Raw genomic sequence first — 15,072 nt, 5'->3', positions numbered from 1 at the left:
CATGGATCCCTGTGGGACTCCACGGGAATGGGGGTTAACAGAATTGCTGGCCTCGGATTTACCGGACTGCATAACTGCAGGAAAAGACTGACCAGTTGAAATGCCCCGGTAAATTCGGTAAGTCCAGCGCCGGTAATTCACTACGGTCCGGCGGCAGCCTGCCACTTATACCACCACAGCTACCACCGGACTCGTAATGAGGGCCAATGTCTGCATACAATCCATCAGTAAATTAGGCTTTGAAAATATGTGGCAAAACGCAGGAGTAAAAGAAACAATCTAAATAAATTATGTCTGCCTACAATTCATCAATAAATTAAGTAAACATTTAAAAGGTGGGAATACATGTTTGCAGAACCCACCACCAATCCTTAACTATTATCCTTGCAAACGCATTGCAAAACTTGCCACTAGGCACTCCAGTAACAGTTAAGCATTAAGGGTAAATACAATCGAATCATCAAATGTTGCTTTGTTTTAAACTGATTTAATGATTTTGAGTATTTATTTATTTATTTATTACATTTGTTATACGCCCAGACCCGGGGGTATCACGGCGAAGTATGATATCACGTGTACACATTACTGCATACAGGGCCTATCCTTGATGCAAGTCTGAACCAGGAAGCTCATTTTTCAACTGTCATTTTTGGTGGATGGATTGCTGGAATCTGTATTCAATCACTTTTCAAAAACCTGTGTCCAGGTTTCTGGTTTTCCACACATATGATAAAGGAATTCACTGGCAGCAGACTTTTTCTGGCATATAAAGATTGGTCATTTTCTGCATGCAGCCTCTTCCGTAATTATATCATCATCATGCACGTGGGAGTTAGGAGTCAGATGTAGAGGGAAAATGAAAACTCCAGAATAGATTGTGGTGTTGCCGCAAGGAGGCTTAGAAAAGAAGAAGAGTTAATCTGCTGTAGGAGGAGAGAAGGAGAAAGAAAATGAAGGGAGTGGAGAGGAGGAGAGGGGAAGGACAGTAGAGAGGAGAGGAAAAGAAGGGTAGAGAGGAGGAGAGGAGGGTGCACATGTCAAATGACAGGAACAAATGGAGCGGAAGAAGAAAGCACCAAATGAGAGAACAAGGAAGTGAGGCAGTGAAACCCGCTGGCAAAGAGAGTTGGAGAGGACTGTACTGCAAAGAGAGTTGGAGAGGACTGTACTGCAAAGAGAGTTGGAGAGGACTGTACTGCAAAGAGAGTTGGAGAGGACTGTACTGCAAAGAGAGGTGGAGAGGACTGTACTGCAAAGAGAGTTGGAGAGGACTATCAGAGGAACACAAAAGGGAAGGAGGTGGAGACCAGCTCAGAATGTAGGGATGACCTCAGGTGGTTGGCTGAGAGGTGGGGAAACTATTTGTGCAGTGTCCTTTAATCTACCGCCATTGTCAAGGAAAACACAGTTACTGGCCAATGTGTTAGCACAATCAGGGAAAGGAAGGTGTTTGTTTATTGATGAAAAGTCCACCCGGCTCCAAAAAGAAGCATCTAATATTTGTAAATTGGCGACATCTCTTAAACACATGTTTTGGGAGCTCGAACATACGGGTGTAATTCAAGAAAATGACGATTTCAGAGACGAATAAAGAACATATGTATAATATGATGTCTGTTGAAGAAATAGTACATTCAATTGACTCTATGCAGTCTGGAAAGCCACCTGGAGGAGATGGTCTCACATCTCACACTTTTATTCGATATCAAAAAAGGATTTATGAGCAGCCCATTTATGCTATAATTCCTCCATTAACTCTCACAGGTTCCCTTCCCATAGCCAACAGAAAGAATCAGGATGGAGCAAACCTTCACTAGAAGACTTTTACTAACCTAGATGCACCAATCCTGACAAAGATGTAAATGAACGAAAGGCATTTGTAAGGCGCACTCCTGAAGACCTAACTGCCTCGAGATATTGAAGATTGTGTCACTACTTCCAGACCAAACCTAGAAAACTACAACCACTGCCCTAGAGGAAAATATGCCCCTTTACTTTGTTCCTCAAGAATCCCAATTCACCCAAGGACCTGTTTGACAGCTGGGTGATTTTCCTGGAAAGGCCAAAGAGCCTAGTTTGATGTTGCTCCAACAGGCTACAGAGGGCAAAGCGTGTCCCTGGTACCTGAGAGGGTGGGTCTGATTGCAGGTAGAGATCTTATTTGTAAAATGGCTGGGAATGGTTGCAGAGATTCGTTTGTGCACCCGGCATCCCAGGTTGCAGTCAATTTGAGCACTGACAGGGTCCCAATGTAACTACCTTCTAAGGAGGGGGCTGTGCTCCTTTCTTTGCAGGCCACCCACACATCTTTTTGGCAAAGCTATATATGCAGGGGTTGCTAAGGGCTATATAGCCTGGTTACAAATCTCAGAATTGTAATCGGGCCACAAGCCACCTGGCAGTAGCCCCGGTACAAATATGGCGATTTGTAACTGGGTTATCAAGCCCTTAGCAACCCTATTTACAAGCACTGCACGGATCAGAGTGGGAATTGGAAAATACCCCCATCACAAGAGCCTTGTCAGATTTTCTGATAAGCTGTAGTGTAGGCCTTAACTGATGTAGCTATTAGAACACTGTGTTGTCTGATGCCTGAACTTGGGCAATCAGAGTTATTTCAGCATCCAGCATAACTCCTAGACTTTTCACTATGCTCTTTACTTAGAGGTTAACCTGAAATAAAGCAGGGAGACTGTTCCACGAGGGAAGATGTTTTATAGCCGCCAAAGAAAATTATCTCTGTTTTGCTGGTATTTACCTGCAACCAGTTACCCCCATCCAGTAAGTCCCCATTAGTCCCCGCACCAGTAAGACAGTTGCATAGTACTTTCTTGTGACCTGACCCTCCAACCCATAACCAGGAGTATCATCAGTATAATAGAAGCTGATGAGGTGTAGAAGCGGGCACATAAATACATCGAAACTAAACCAGGGACAGAGGAAAACCCTCAGGTACTCAACAGGATGATAGGTGCCAGGTCACCAAATGATCCCCCAAACTAACCTCTGAGATGCATTGCTCCAGGAAAGATGAAAAGCTGCTTAAGTACGTCTATAGTTAAACCTGTGATCTCTGACAAACGTGATAGGAGCATGTCAAATTAAATCCTTTCAACGGTTGCGAATAGGTGATTCAGCACTAACAGTGAAGCAACCCCAGAGATAGGAACGCCAATAGATTGCCACCAACCCCCACCAGGACAGACGCATTGCCATTTCCAGGTCCAAACCCAAATTGTAAGGATTGTAGCATGTTGGAATCCTTAGGGTGTCTCTGCAATTGTCTTCCAACCTCTGACTCTAAGAAGTTAGATAGGAACCGGTCAATAGTACTGGAGGAATAGTTGCATAAGATTTCAGGGTCCAATGATGCCTTTTTCAGCAAAGGGCTTACCAGTCCCTTTTGAGGGAATGACTCCCTACTCTAGGGAGCTGTGGTAAATATTGTGGTGAAGGGAGTTTTAAGGGGGTGTTAAGGCCATTAGCACCCCGGGGTGGTAAAAAAAAATATTTCCATTCATTGAACGGGGCGTAGCGTGCGTCCAGTTCAATGAATGAAACTACTGATCCAAAATGGCTGCATTGGTTAGAGAAGGCAGGGCTCCGTACAGAGCCCATCTTGTATGACCATGGGGGCCGGAACAGGGAAGTTGTTGCTGCTGGCGCCAGTGCTGTAATAAGGTAATTGAGGATGGGGAGGGTGGTTGGGATATTTAAAAAAACAAAATGATAGAGAAAGGCTGGTAGCGGCCCACGGCAGGGGAGGCAGCCTGCGGGTTCCGTGGGACACAGGCTTAGATTTGAGGTTTCTGCCTGTGTTCCACAGAAACTGATTGGCTGAAACATCTCCCCCCACACCCTCACCCCGCTCCTGCCAATCTTGACAGAGAAGTGCAGAGGGAGTTGTTAAAATCTCACTACATCTTTGAGTAAGTCACACAGAATGCTCTCCAATTAAGGTCACTATATCCGGGAATGACTTACTGCAAAAAGGCATGTTTGCTGGACCAGATTGCTCGATGTACATTGTGACAATGGTTTGTAGTTATTTTAACAGTTGATACTGTCATTTGCTTTCCATTTAGTTTGTATCTGGCTGTACTGTTGTCAATAGTTTTCAAATGCTTGTGAACCAGGGTGCCACATCAGTTTATTGACAGCTCATTCTTAAGGCAGCAGCTGCATTAGCCACTAGATTGACAATGTTATCAAGATAATCAAGCTAACAACACCCTCATACAGCAATTCTTGCTTCAGAATTGCCCAACAGTCACTGATGACATCTGCATTACATCTATTGGTGCATTCTAAGAGAAACTCTGTAGTCTCCCATTATGCTTGAAAAAAAAGTCCAACTAAGGGCGTAGTAAAATCATTCAACTGAGACAGTACAAGACACCACTCTTAGTATAAGGCTGTACCACATGAGTATATGGTAGTGTATGGTAGACAGAGCTGCCAGGCTTATCATAGGAGGGAGAGTGGGCTGTAGAATCAATACAATGATACTGCAGTACACATTTGGTCCAAAGAAACACTGAAACACTATGGGCCTCATTACGAGCATGGCGGTCCGTAATTAAGGGTGTCGGTAGCAACCTACTAGCACCCATTCCGGACCGCCACACTACAAGTCTGCCTGCAGGGGCCGTTGCACCGGGCAGGTCTGACCTGCCGGGCGCAACAGCCCCTGCAGGCGGACTTGTCACGGAAGCACTGGCACCATTAGAAACGGTGCCGGTGCTTCTGTCTCCCCACTCCCATGGAGTCCTATGGGGCTCCATGGGAATGGTGAACAACATTTCCTGATGCCTGAATTCCCAATCTACGGGGACGTGTAATGTCCCGGTGGCACCGGGAAGTCATGTGCCTGTAAAGTATTATGAGTCCAGCGGCAACTCGTTGGAAGCACCGGCAGGGTTACTGCCAGACTCGTAATGAGGTCCTCTGTATTGTAAAACTAAAGGGTTTATGTAAATACAAGTAGACCAATATAAATCTTGGGTAAATAAGTATTATCACATTATACACAACCACAATTATAAAAACACAACACTATGCTTTAAAGCACACAGACCAAAGCATAGACCTTATTTAGAAAACAGTATTTCTAGGTTAGTCAGACCTTATCAAATACACTTAGTACGAGACATATCTATTCATGGGGAGTTAAACCACAAGTCACTTCTAGATTACTTTCATTAATACAAAGGTAGTAGACCCTAGCACTTGTACCTTGATGCTCAGCAAAGAAGTCACTTAGTAAACCAACGTGCAAGTATACTTTTCTGAACAGTGGAACATTCATTCAAGGAACAATAGAAACCTATAACTAATTTTATGATAACACAAAGTTATACTATGTGAGTAAGACTTTTTGGTGTAATATACACTTACAGGTGCTTTTCAGCTCAGTAGAACACAGTCTAAGAAAAGCAAGAATGTATTACACTAGGGCTCAAGGCAGACCAAGGTTAGCTACACATACACACACTTTTAAGAATAGCACACAGCTATTCTAGGCAGGTAAAACCAAAGGATGTAGTCAACTATTACAGTTGCTTTTCAGATCAGTGGAACACAGATTGAGGTAAGCAATAACCCTCTAACTTATTTTAAGAAGGCACACAGCTATTCAAAGTAAGCAAAACCTATGTACCTTTTAAAAGAGTAATCAGCAACTTAAAAGGTAGGTATAAATATAAGACTGTTTTAGCATCTGTATAACACAGACCAGGGAAAGCAAAACCCAATGTTACAATTTATGAATGACTAGAGGTTATTCGGGGTGGGTTACAGTCTTATTCAGACTTATTCTAAATAGGCTGTACAGCATGTTATGGGAAGCAAGACCCAGTTGGGAAATGTATATACTTATTCTCTGAAAGAAATAGTTAATTAAGCCAACAGCTTATGCGAAAAAGCTACAAACAATTCACAGGTGAGAACAACAACCTTATATATACTTTTCAGAATGGCACAACACACATTCAGGGTAAGTAAGAACTTTTGTAACTGTTCACTCCAATGTTGCAGTTACCAACTAACTTTCACAAGTAAGTACTTTTCAAACACTTGTTATTCTTTTCAAGACAGAATCATTTACTTATCCAGTCCCTCCCTATTTGTTAGCATGAGTTCACTCAGAGGCAGAAGAGGGACCAAAGTGGTCTAGGTGCCAGCAGTAGGCAGGGTGAGATAGGGTTCTGTTGCAGGCAAAAGTCAGAGTTCATGTGGAAGACTGTTCAACAAGTAAGTAGTTCTCTTTAAAGTCAGTTAGCATACAGGGACTTCAGAGAAGACACCCTAAAGGATTCCAGCAGTGGGCCTGGGTGAACTGGTGGACTCACAAGAAACACCTCAAAGCTATACAGGAATCCCACAGGGTTAACGTAAGTAAATACCCCAGCCACCACAGTACCTCAGCATGGAAGAAAAGTTACAGCAGAGGAGACTTCAGGATCTGCAGCCAAACACTGGGTCGATGGATTCCTTTATCCTGAAGACGGAAGACAGGACGCTGGAAGGGTGGCTTCTGCAGCAGGGATCAATGGAGAAGGCTCCAGGCAAGAGTTTCTTTTGCAGCTGGATATGGTTCTGTGTTTTTGGCACCCTTTTAAGGAGCCAGAAGACGACTGAATATCGCCAGTTGGATTCTCGCTGTTTGCAAGATCCAGCACTCTGGTGAGGGGACTTTCAGGACTCAGATCATGTCTTTGGAGAGCCAGGAGGAGGCCACCAATGTTTCAGCTCGATTGGGAATTCGGAAGACCGTGCAAGACCGTTCAGGTAGAAGACAAAATCTACTACTTGTATATTCTGAGCCCTACATACTTTGTATTTCATGTGTCAATTTTCTTTATTGTTTGCTATTATGTAACCTTGTAAGCCGTGCATAACCTTTTGCTGCACCCTGCTACCCATGGGTCTGGTGCACATAAGAAATTCAATAAACAAACAAACAAACAAACAAACACTGCCCAATGGCTTGAGGTCTCAGGGTATTGGGGTATAGCAATTCTGTAAGGTTGCAGCATTGTTAGGGAGAATTCTCTTCTAAGGCTAATTTCCCTTACCTATAGAGTCCCGCAGCAGCTTTGCTGGATTTGAAGGGTTTATTTTTTTCTCCTGCTAAGAGTGAGACCCTTTTTTACCACTCTTAGACAGATTGCTAGTGTGTGTTTTAGGCTATCTTGTGTGCTTATGGTCTATGGGGTTTTTCTCACCCTCATAGGAATCATCTTTTTAACATGTGTGGTACACAGCACCCTCCGTGCCGTACCACAGGGGTGTCATAGCGACCCCCAAACATAGACTCCATACCCTGGGACTGACTACTGCCTCCCAGGGTATGTAAAGTCCCCATTGATTTTACTAGTCAATAATTACGAACTAAACCAGTACAACCCATCATACTATGGAAGTACTGGAAAGGGTTAATAGTTTTTCCCTAGTGTTAATTTTCGAGGGGGTACCGTACAGTCCCTCTCTCAAAACTTTCTGGCTGGTGGCAGTGGTTACTACCGTAAATATTCAACCACAAATATTTCCCTATGGGATTTTCCCATTGTTCGAGGCTACCACTTTCTCTGACAACCTCTAACATACTGCTGGTTTATTTTAATATGAACTTTTCTCTGGTAGGTTCTTATTGCCAGAACTTTGATTATATTTCTTTCTCGTTTCTTTCTCTATAATCCTAACCCAGGTCGGGGATCCTTTGTTCGTCCTTTGTTCGTCCTTTGTGCGGGCTTCTGCACAGAAGCCCTCCTCTCGGCGCCACTGAGTCTGGGGTAGACAGGATGTGTAGGAGGGGGAATAGGCGCCCTGGACAGGGTTGCCTATGCAACCCAAGTCGCACTCTGCCCTGATAGGCCAGGGGGTTCTCCCGCCAGGAGAGCCACCCCACTGTGTGAGTGACAGCTAGGCTGTATGAATGGGGGACTTGCTGCATAAAAGCAGGGTCCTGAGGACTGGAGGACAAGACGTTGCCACTGGAACTAAGAAACTGAAGAGGAGAGAAGCTGAAGACATCTGCAACGACTGAACCACCATTGAAGCCCTGCTGCAGATCCTCACCACTTTTCTCCAACAACTTGAGAAGATCTTCCTCTGCAAGAGTCTTCTTCCCTTGAACTGGTGGAGCCAACCAGTTCGTCAATCGTCTTCCAGGACCTGCCTTGGTCGAATCACCAATGCTCTGCACTCGGAGACCGGATAGCCAGGCACCCGTCCACCATGACCGTGATTTAATGGAGCGTACCTTTTATTCGTTTTGGCAGCACCGCGGCTGGTTTCATCCCTGGGCAGTGCAGTAACTCGAACCTTGCTCCAAGACGAGTCTCTCTTCCTCCGCTGGATCTCCCGAACTGCAGGAATTGCCAGGAACTACCGCCGCCGCAGGAGCCTCTTCCACTTTTTAGGTACATTTTTCCGCCAGGCCTCCCGTTTTGTTGGGTACTGCTAAAGGTGTTTTAAATCCTCTACTTACTTACTGGGTTGGCCGTCCCTATCATCTAACATTGTCTTTCACCTTCTGCAACCGCCTTTTCGAATCATTAAACAAAGACTTGACTGCAGCTATTAGAACATTTTGCTCCAGGGCACATTGCCCTGTACCATTGACACTGGCAAAGGCTGTTATGCTCACCTGGCTCCCACAGGGGTGTCGAGCGGAACTGGACAGCCATGGTCTCCACCAACGTGATGCGTAGTGCAGAGATGACTGACTGGACTGGCCCACCTAGCTTCGTCTGCTTGACCCATAGAAGTAGTCTACTAAAGACGGGGAAAGGGAATTCGCCACCTGTGGATTTGAGTAGTAACACCTCACTGCGTCCCCACTTATCACTTCTGACATTCCCTTTCACAAAGCTCACCTTATAGTTTTGTATGATGAGCTCTCCATCCTGCGAAGAATGCAGGGGCGCGTTGATGGCCAGTTCCTTCACTGGCTTGAGGGTATTGGAAGAGTTCTGGACAAATCTTGGCTCCAAACCTCCGGGCGAAAGGCCGTAAGTATATAGTTCTAAAGAGTTCAAAATGTCCTATTAATCACTCTTGTCCAATTCCTTGTTTCTTTTGCAGCTTAGACCCAAAAGATGATCGTCTTGTGGCAGCTGAAAGTGTTCAAGTAAGAGTCTGTGTTTTGTAACATTGTCCGGTAAATGATGCCAAGGTTTAACTCGCTGCTTTCTCTTTTCTTACAGGTGCAGCGTAGGAAGATTTGGCATGCTTGTGGATAATACCTCCTGCGGTAAAATCAGGTAAGCATATGGTGGCAAGAGATTGTCCTTGTTTGTTCCCTTGGCTCACCTTGTTGTTTTCTTGTCCCCCTTAGGTGCTGAAATGCAGCAACCTGGTGATGGAGACAGCACCGGATCGTAGAGATGCTGCGAGGAACGGTGAGAATGGCGCGGCGCTGCTGCTGGCGATACGACACGTTTAAAATGAAGTCTGTTTCTGGTTCGAAGATGCGCTGAATCCGAAATCAGGTAGGAAATCCAGTAAAGTTCTTGTTCTAACCTTTCTTCTTCTTTCCCTCCTTTCTAGGCGCTCTGGTCTCGAGGCGGGCGTGGCAGGATGCTGGATGCTGACTGCAGACACGGTGAGCGTTACGCTGCTGGATGCAGAATAACGCGAAGCATGTGCTGCTCTTTGGGCGTGGCTTAAATAGCCTTCAAAGTAGTCCCAGGTAAGTATTCCTCCACAACCACACCCGAGTAACAAAATAGTTCCTAAGATAAAATAGTCCCTTCAAGCCTCACATGGGCTTGGATGCTTGGATCCCTTGCAGCATGGTCTGCATCACGTAAGTTTTAACATATGAGCCTGGCGCCTATGGCGCCAGGACTGATGTCCCATATGAGCCTGGCACCATAGGTGCCAGGACTGTACCCAGATAGCCCCTACCAGGGGTTGCTGGGTTTGCTCCAGGTAACATGATGCCTGCTTCCGGGGTTGATGGACTTGGTCTGGATGCCCGGGGGTAGGCATCATGACACAGGCCTATTGACTCTGGCTAAATCTGTTACAACTGCCTTCTGTAGATTGCTTCTCACCTAGAAATGTGTTGGTGCACCTAACCCTTATAACCACCTTTTCCTTCCCTCTTTTTAAACTTGTGAAGTGCCATTTTGCTCGGTTATCACCTCAGTATTGCATATTCTAAAGTACTGCCTTGCCTAACTTGTTCACAATCTTATTGGGAAGTGTTGCTGGTGTGTTAAAGAGTATAAACCTGTACAACTTGTCCTTTTCCTCCCTTTTGAGAAAATGTTAGAGTGACATTTCTGCTTGGTTTTCACTGTGCCGTTTTGCTCAGTTTTCACTCTTGCTCAAAATTGTCTACAATTTAAATAGGGAGTTGTGTATACTTTTCTTGACCGATTTAACTTGCTTTTATAATAGTGATTTGTGTGTGAACATCAGAGTGTGTAAAATAAGTATATATATTCTTTTTGATACAAAGCTTTGGTCAGTGTTTCCTTGTTCCATAGTATTGTAGTCCTAATGTGTAAATCCTGAATACTGCTCATCTCCCTCTTGAGATAAATCTGACTGCTTAGCCACAGCTACCAACTAAATCTTTGTGGTACGGACTGATACCAAAGGGGATTTATTGCATATACCTGTAGTCTTAATCTTCTGTAGTGCTCCCTAAGGGAACTGTACAGGATTCTGCCTAACACTGGTGGCAGCGTTGGGATAAAAGTATTGGATTTACATTTTAGAGTGCTGCTAGTACCTTGGTTCAATTAACCACAAGGCTTAACAATCACTAAAAGTTAATTTAAAAAAATGTCAAAGATGGAAAGCTATAGCCAGGAGACCCTCCTTACAAATACTGCTGATTATTTAAAGGATCTGTGTAGACAGAAAGGTCTTCCTGTCAAAGGCAAGAAATCAGAAATGATTGAAAGATTGTTAGAAAAACAACGTCTGGAGAGTAGGGCTGTAGTGCCTACCCCTCCAGAAAATGTAGCAAACATTGAGGATGATAATGTTAATGATGTTATTGTTGAAGCAGATGAGGAAGAGGAGGATAACAATGTCAACCCCTCTGGCCCTCTGCCTGCTCAAAGGCCTCAACCTATGGCTACTGAACCATTGTCAGGTCCCACATTAAGTCCTGAATTTATCACACTAGAAACTAGAAAAAATGAGACTTGAACTTGAATTCAAAAGAATTAGCGCCCAAACTGAACAGAGACATCAAGAACTAAGGCGCAAAGAAATAGAGCTCAACCATGAGCTAGAGATAAAGAAATTGTCTTTGGAAAATGCTTCTCTCCCCGAATCCTCTAGATCCTCCAGACCAAAAAGACCCCAGATGCCTAAAGAGATTGTGGGTATGTATGAACCTTAGTTGGATGTATTAGACTGGTTAGCTATGTTTGAATACAATCATGGGCTCCAGGATATCACAGGGAATCAGTTGATCCCCTGGTTGTCCTCTAGGCTCCCCCTGTTGCCTCTGATGTGGTAATGGAGTTGGGGGAGGTGGATAGGATGGATTATGAATGTGTGAAGCTAGCTTTGATAGCTAGATTTGGGAAGACCCCTTCCCTGTACCTTAAGAGGTTTAAGACCCTCAAAAAGCATGATAGTACCCCTTGGGTGTCACGCCACAACAGCGCGGGAGGTGCCATGGACTTACCTGGCACCGCAAGGCTTCTGATGGCGTCCCTTCCGCTACCAGGTCCTCGGTTGTGGGGTCCCGGCTGGGCAGAGGACGCTCCGACCGAGCCTGGGGCGGTCGCCGCTCTCCTGGCGGCGATCACGTTGGAGGTTTCCATGACGATTGCAGGACGCCAGGAAGGCGCCTGCCGGCACACGCCGGCAACGTCCACATCAGCTGACTTCTCCCCACAGCCACAGCCATATAAGCCGATCTAGCATGTAACTCAGTGCTTCTCAGCTGTTCTTACCGGCGATTGTGTGGCTTCGCTTCACAGTCTTCACTCTGGAACCTTTGCCTTTTCGACGTCTGGCCTGCCCCTTGGATTGTTCTTGGATTTCCCTCAGGATTCTGGTACTTTTGGACCCATCGTGTTGCCGTTCTGACTTCTGGATTGCCTTATTGGATTGCGTTATGGACTCCCCTTTGGATTTGGTCATTTCGGATTGTGCGCGCTCACGACCTGGACTTTCCTTGGCGTCTTTGCTCCCTGCATATATTCTCCTCGGTACCTGCGTGTCTTGAGCTCTGTTACAGCGCCAGCTCCACCCCGGCATTCTCTGAGCCTTACACCACATCTGTCCACAGACTTCACCAGGACATAGGAACCCTGCTCTCCTCCAGCAAGCTTGGGCAAGGAAGCACCTCCGGGCATCCTGGAGACGGTCATCCCTCCTTCCCTTACTGCTTTGCAGACTCCACTGTAGGTAGGTGTGCCAGGTTTCCCTTCTCAGTTATTACCAGGTTACCAGTTGCCACAGTTGCTCTAACCACCCGTTTTTCCCCCTTTAGCTGTCCGGTTCCCTCTTGCTGCTGTTCTGGTTCCACCTGTGGCCTCAAGGGCTGGCCAGTGAGTGACTTGCTTTCCCCTGGCTGGCACTTGGGGACGGAGGTACTTCATATCTTCGCTGCGACCATAGTGTTTTGACATTGGGCTACTTGGGTGAATGAGTGTTTGAAAAACTTAGAGGGATGGATTAAGGGTTACAGAGAGAACACTTATGAAGGAATGAGAAATCTTGTAATGTTGGAGTCTATCTATGATGCCTGCTCTCCTGAGCTCAGACAGCACTTGGCTGATTCAAAAGAACTAGATTCCAAGAAACTAGCAAAGGCTGCTGACTTGTGGGTTGCCAACAGGGCTACTCACAAGAATTCAGGGGTCAGTCAGAAAAAGGATGAGGGAAAGCAGCCTAAGAAAGACAACAAAGAGAATTCAAATAATTCCAATTCCAAAGAGGGCCACAAACAAAATTCTAAGGGTAAGCCACAAGGGAACCCTAATCAGGCTAGTGTACCTTCTTGTCCTTTACCAGAAGGGGGTCAGAACAAGCCACCATTCATAAAGACATTTGGAAAATTTTATGTTTGTGGTTCAACTGACCATGTGAAAGGGGATCCCAGATGTAAGGGTAAGCCTTCAGGGATCCACACGGTCTCCTTAGCCTTCACTCCAGATGAGGAAGTACCAATGACCAGTGGAAACTTTCAACTACTAGCTGAAGACCCCATCCGAGTCTCAGCTAGTGTATCTTTAGTATCCTTGGGGTGGTGGGAACAATTCTATCCCAAATAATACTAAAGAGTATTATAAGGACAGTGTCCTAGTGAATGGTCAGGAGACCCCTGCCATTAGGGACACTGTATCCAGCATAACTGTGGCGGATGCATCTTTTTTCAAGGTAGAGGATGTTGCTAAGGCACCCAAATGCCTCACCAAGTTAGCTGGAGGGCCTGTGCATATGCTTACCCAGTTACCAGCTCTCATCCAGTGCAATGACATGACTGTCAGAATACCTGTTAGTATCCAAGCTGAAGTATCTGGAATGGTGTTGTTGGGCAATGATCTTAAAGATCTTGGAGTAGTGTCAAGTACTCCCAGACCTCCTAGTAAGACATTACAGGAGTTCACCAGACCTGCAAGGGAGAGGACCTTAAGAGGCTCTCCTGAGGAGATTATTGAAAAAGAAATCACTCCTACTCCACTGGAGTTACTAACTGCAATTTCTAGACAACCAGAAGCAAAGGGGAAACCCAAGACTTCTAAGAAGAAACCAGCAGAAAGCACTCCAGTGCTTCCAACCAGGAGATCTCCTAGGTTGTCAAAAATCACACCTTTGATTCCTCCTCCAGCTGAGGCCGAGAGGGAGGTACAACCTTGTGTGGTTGAACTAGAACCTGAGGGTTCAGATTTAGTAGAAGGCCAGGATCTTATTGGAGAACTGGACCCTTTGGACCATCCTGAGCTGCAGTCTTTACTGGCAGAAGGTGGCCCCAACAGGGCAGACTTCAGCAAGGGGCAAAGAGAATGTCCAACTCTGGAAGATCTTCGCCACCAGGCAGCTTCTCAGCTTGAAGGGCAAGAGCCTGGGAAGTATAGGTTACACTGGGAAGATGGCCTATTCTATAGTGAACCAACTGAGTCAACCCCTGGAGACTACAAAAGACTTGTAGTGCCCCAAGAGAACAGACTCCAATTCTTGCAACTAGTCCATGAGATACCTTTGGCTGGTCAACTTTGTTTCAAGAAGACCAAGGAAAGGCTCCTAAAATGGGAGCTGAGGTAGATAAGTATTGCAAGAGTTGCCACACCTGACAAACTTCTGGTAAGAGTGGATCCAAGAACGTGGCAACTTTAGTGCCTCTCCCTGTGGTGGGAGTACCATTTGAGAGGGTGGGAATCGACATTGTCGGTCCTCTCGACCCTCCAAACTCTTCAGGCAACAGGTTTATACTTGTTGTAGTAGACCATGCTACTAGATACCCTGAAGCAATTCCTATGAGGACTGTTACAGCTCAGGCTGTGGCTATGGCCCTCCTTGGTATTTTTACCAGGGATGGGTTTCCTAAGGAGGTAATATCCGACAGGGGGTCACATTTTATGTCCCACTACATGAAGGCCATGTGGAACAACTGTGGAGTTACCTACAAGTTCTCAGCAGCATACCACCCTCAGATAAATGGGTCGGTAGAAAGGTTCAACAGAACCATGAAGAGCATGATAGGAGCTTTAGAAGACCCCCTTAAGAAAAAGTGAGAAGTCCCTCAAGAGGGAGTGGGTTACAGTCCCTTCGAACTTCTCTATGGCCATCCGGTTAGATGTCCATTGGCCCTGATCAAGGAGGGGTTGGAGAGTGCTCCTGCCCCCAAGCCAGTCAGAGTGACTAACTATGTGATAGGACTCCGGAGGAGAATGTCACACATGATGGCTGAGGCAAGTGATAACTTGAAGGCAGGTCCGGCTCTGGTTAAGCATTGGCATGACCAGAAGGCCAACATGGTTGAGTTCGCTCAAGACCAGCTAGTTCTTATTATGGTGCCACCAAGGCAGAGGGCCTTGCAGGACAAGTGGATAGGACCCTTCAAGATTGTGGGAAAACTTGGAGAGGTGA

General features: G+C 45.7%; 1 protein-coding gene across 1 annotated transcript in view; it reads right to left on the bottom strand.

Moving 5' to 3' along the window:
- The window catches only part of LOC138473430 (deleted in malignant brain tumors 1 protein-like), a 650,575-nt gene that overhangs the window by 338,142 nt on the left and 297,361 nt on the right, over positions 1-15,072 (bottom strand). The window lies entirely within an intron of this gene.

The sequence above is a fragment of the Ambystoma mexicanum genome, chromosome 8 (assembly GCF_040938575.1).
Source record: "Ambystoma mexicanum isolate Mex_15411 chromosome 8, UKY_AmexF1_1, whole genome shotgun sequence".
NCBI classification, from domain to species: Eukaryota; Metazoa; Chordata; class Amphibia; order Caudata; family Ambystomatidae; genus Ambystoma; species Ambystoma mexicanum.
This window is presented reverse-complemented; position numbering and strand designations above follow the sequence as displayed.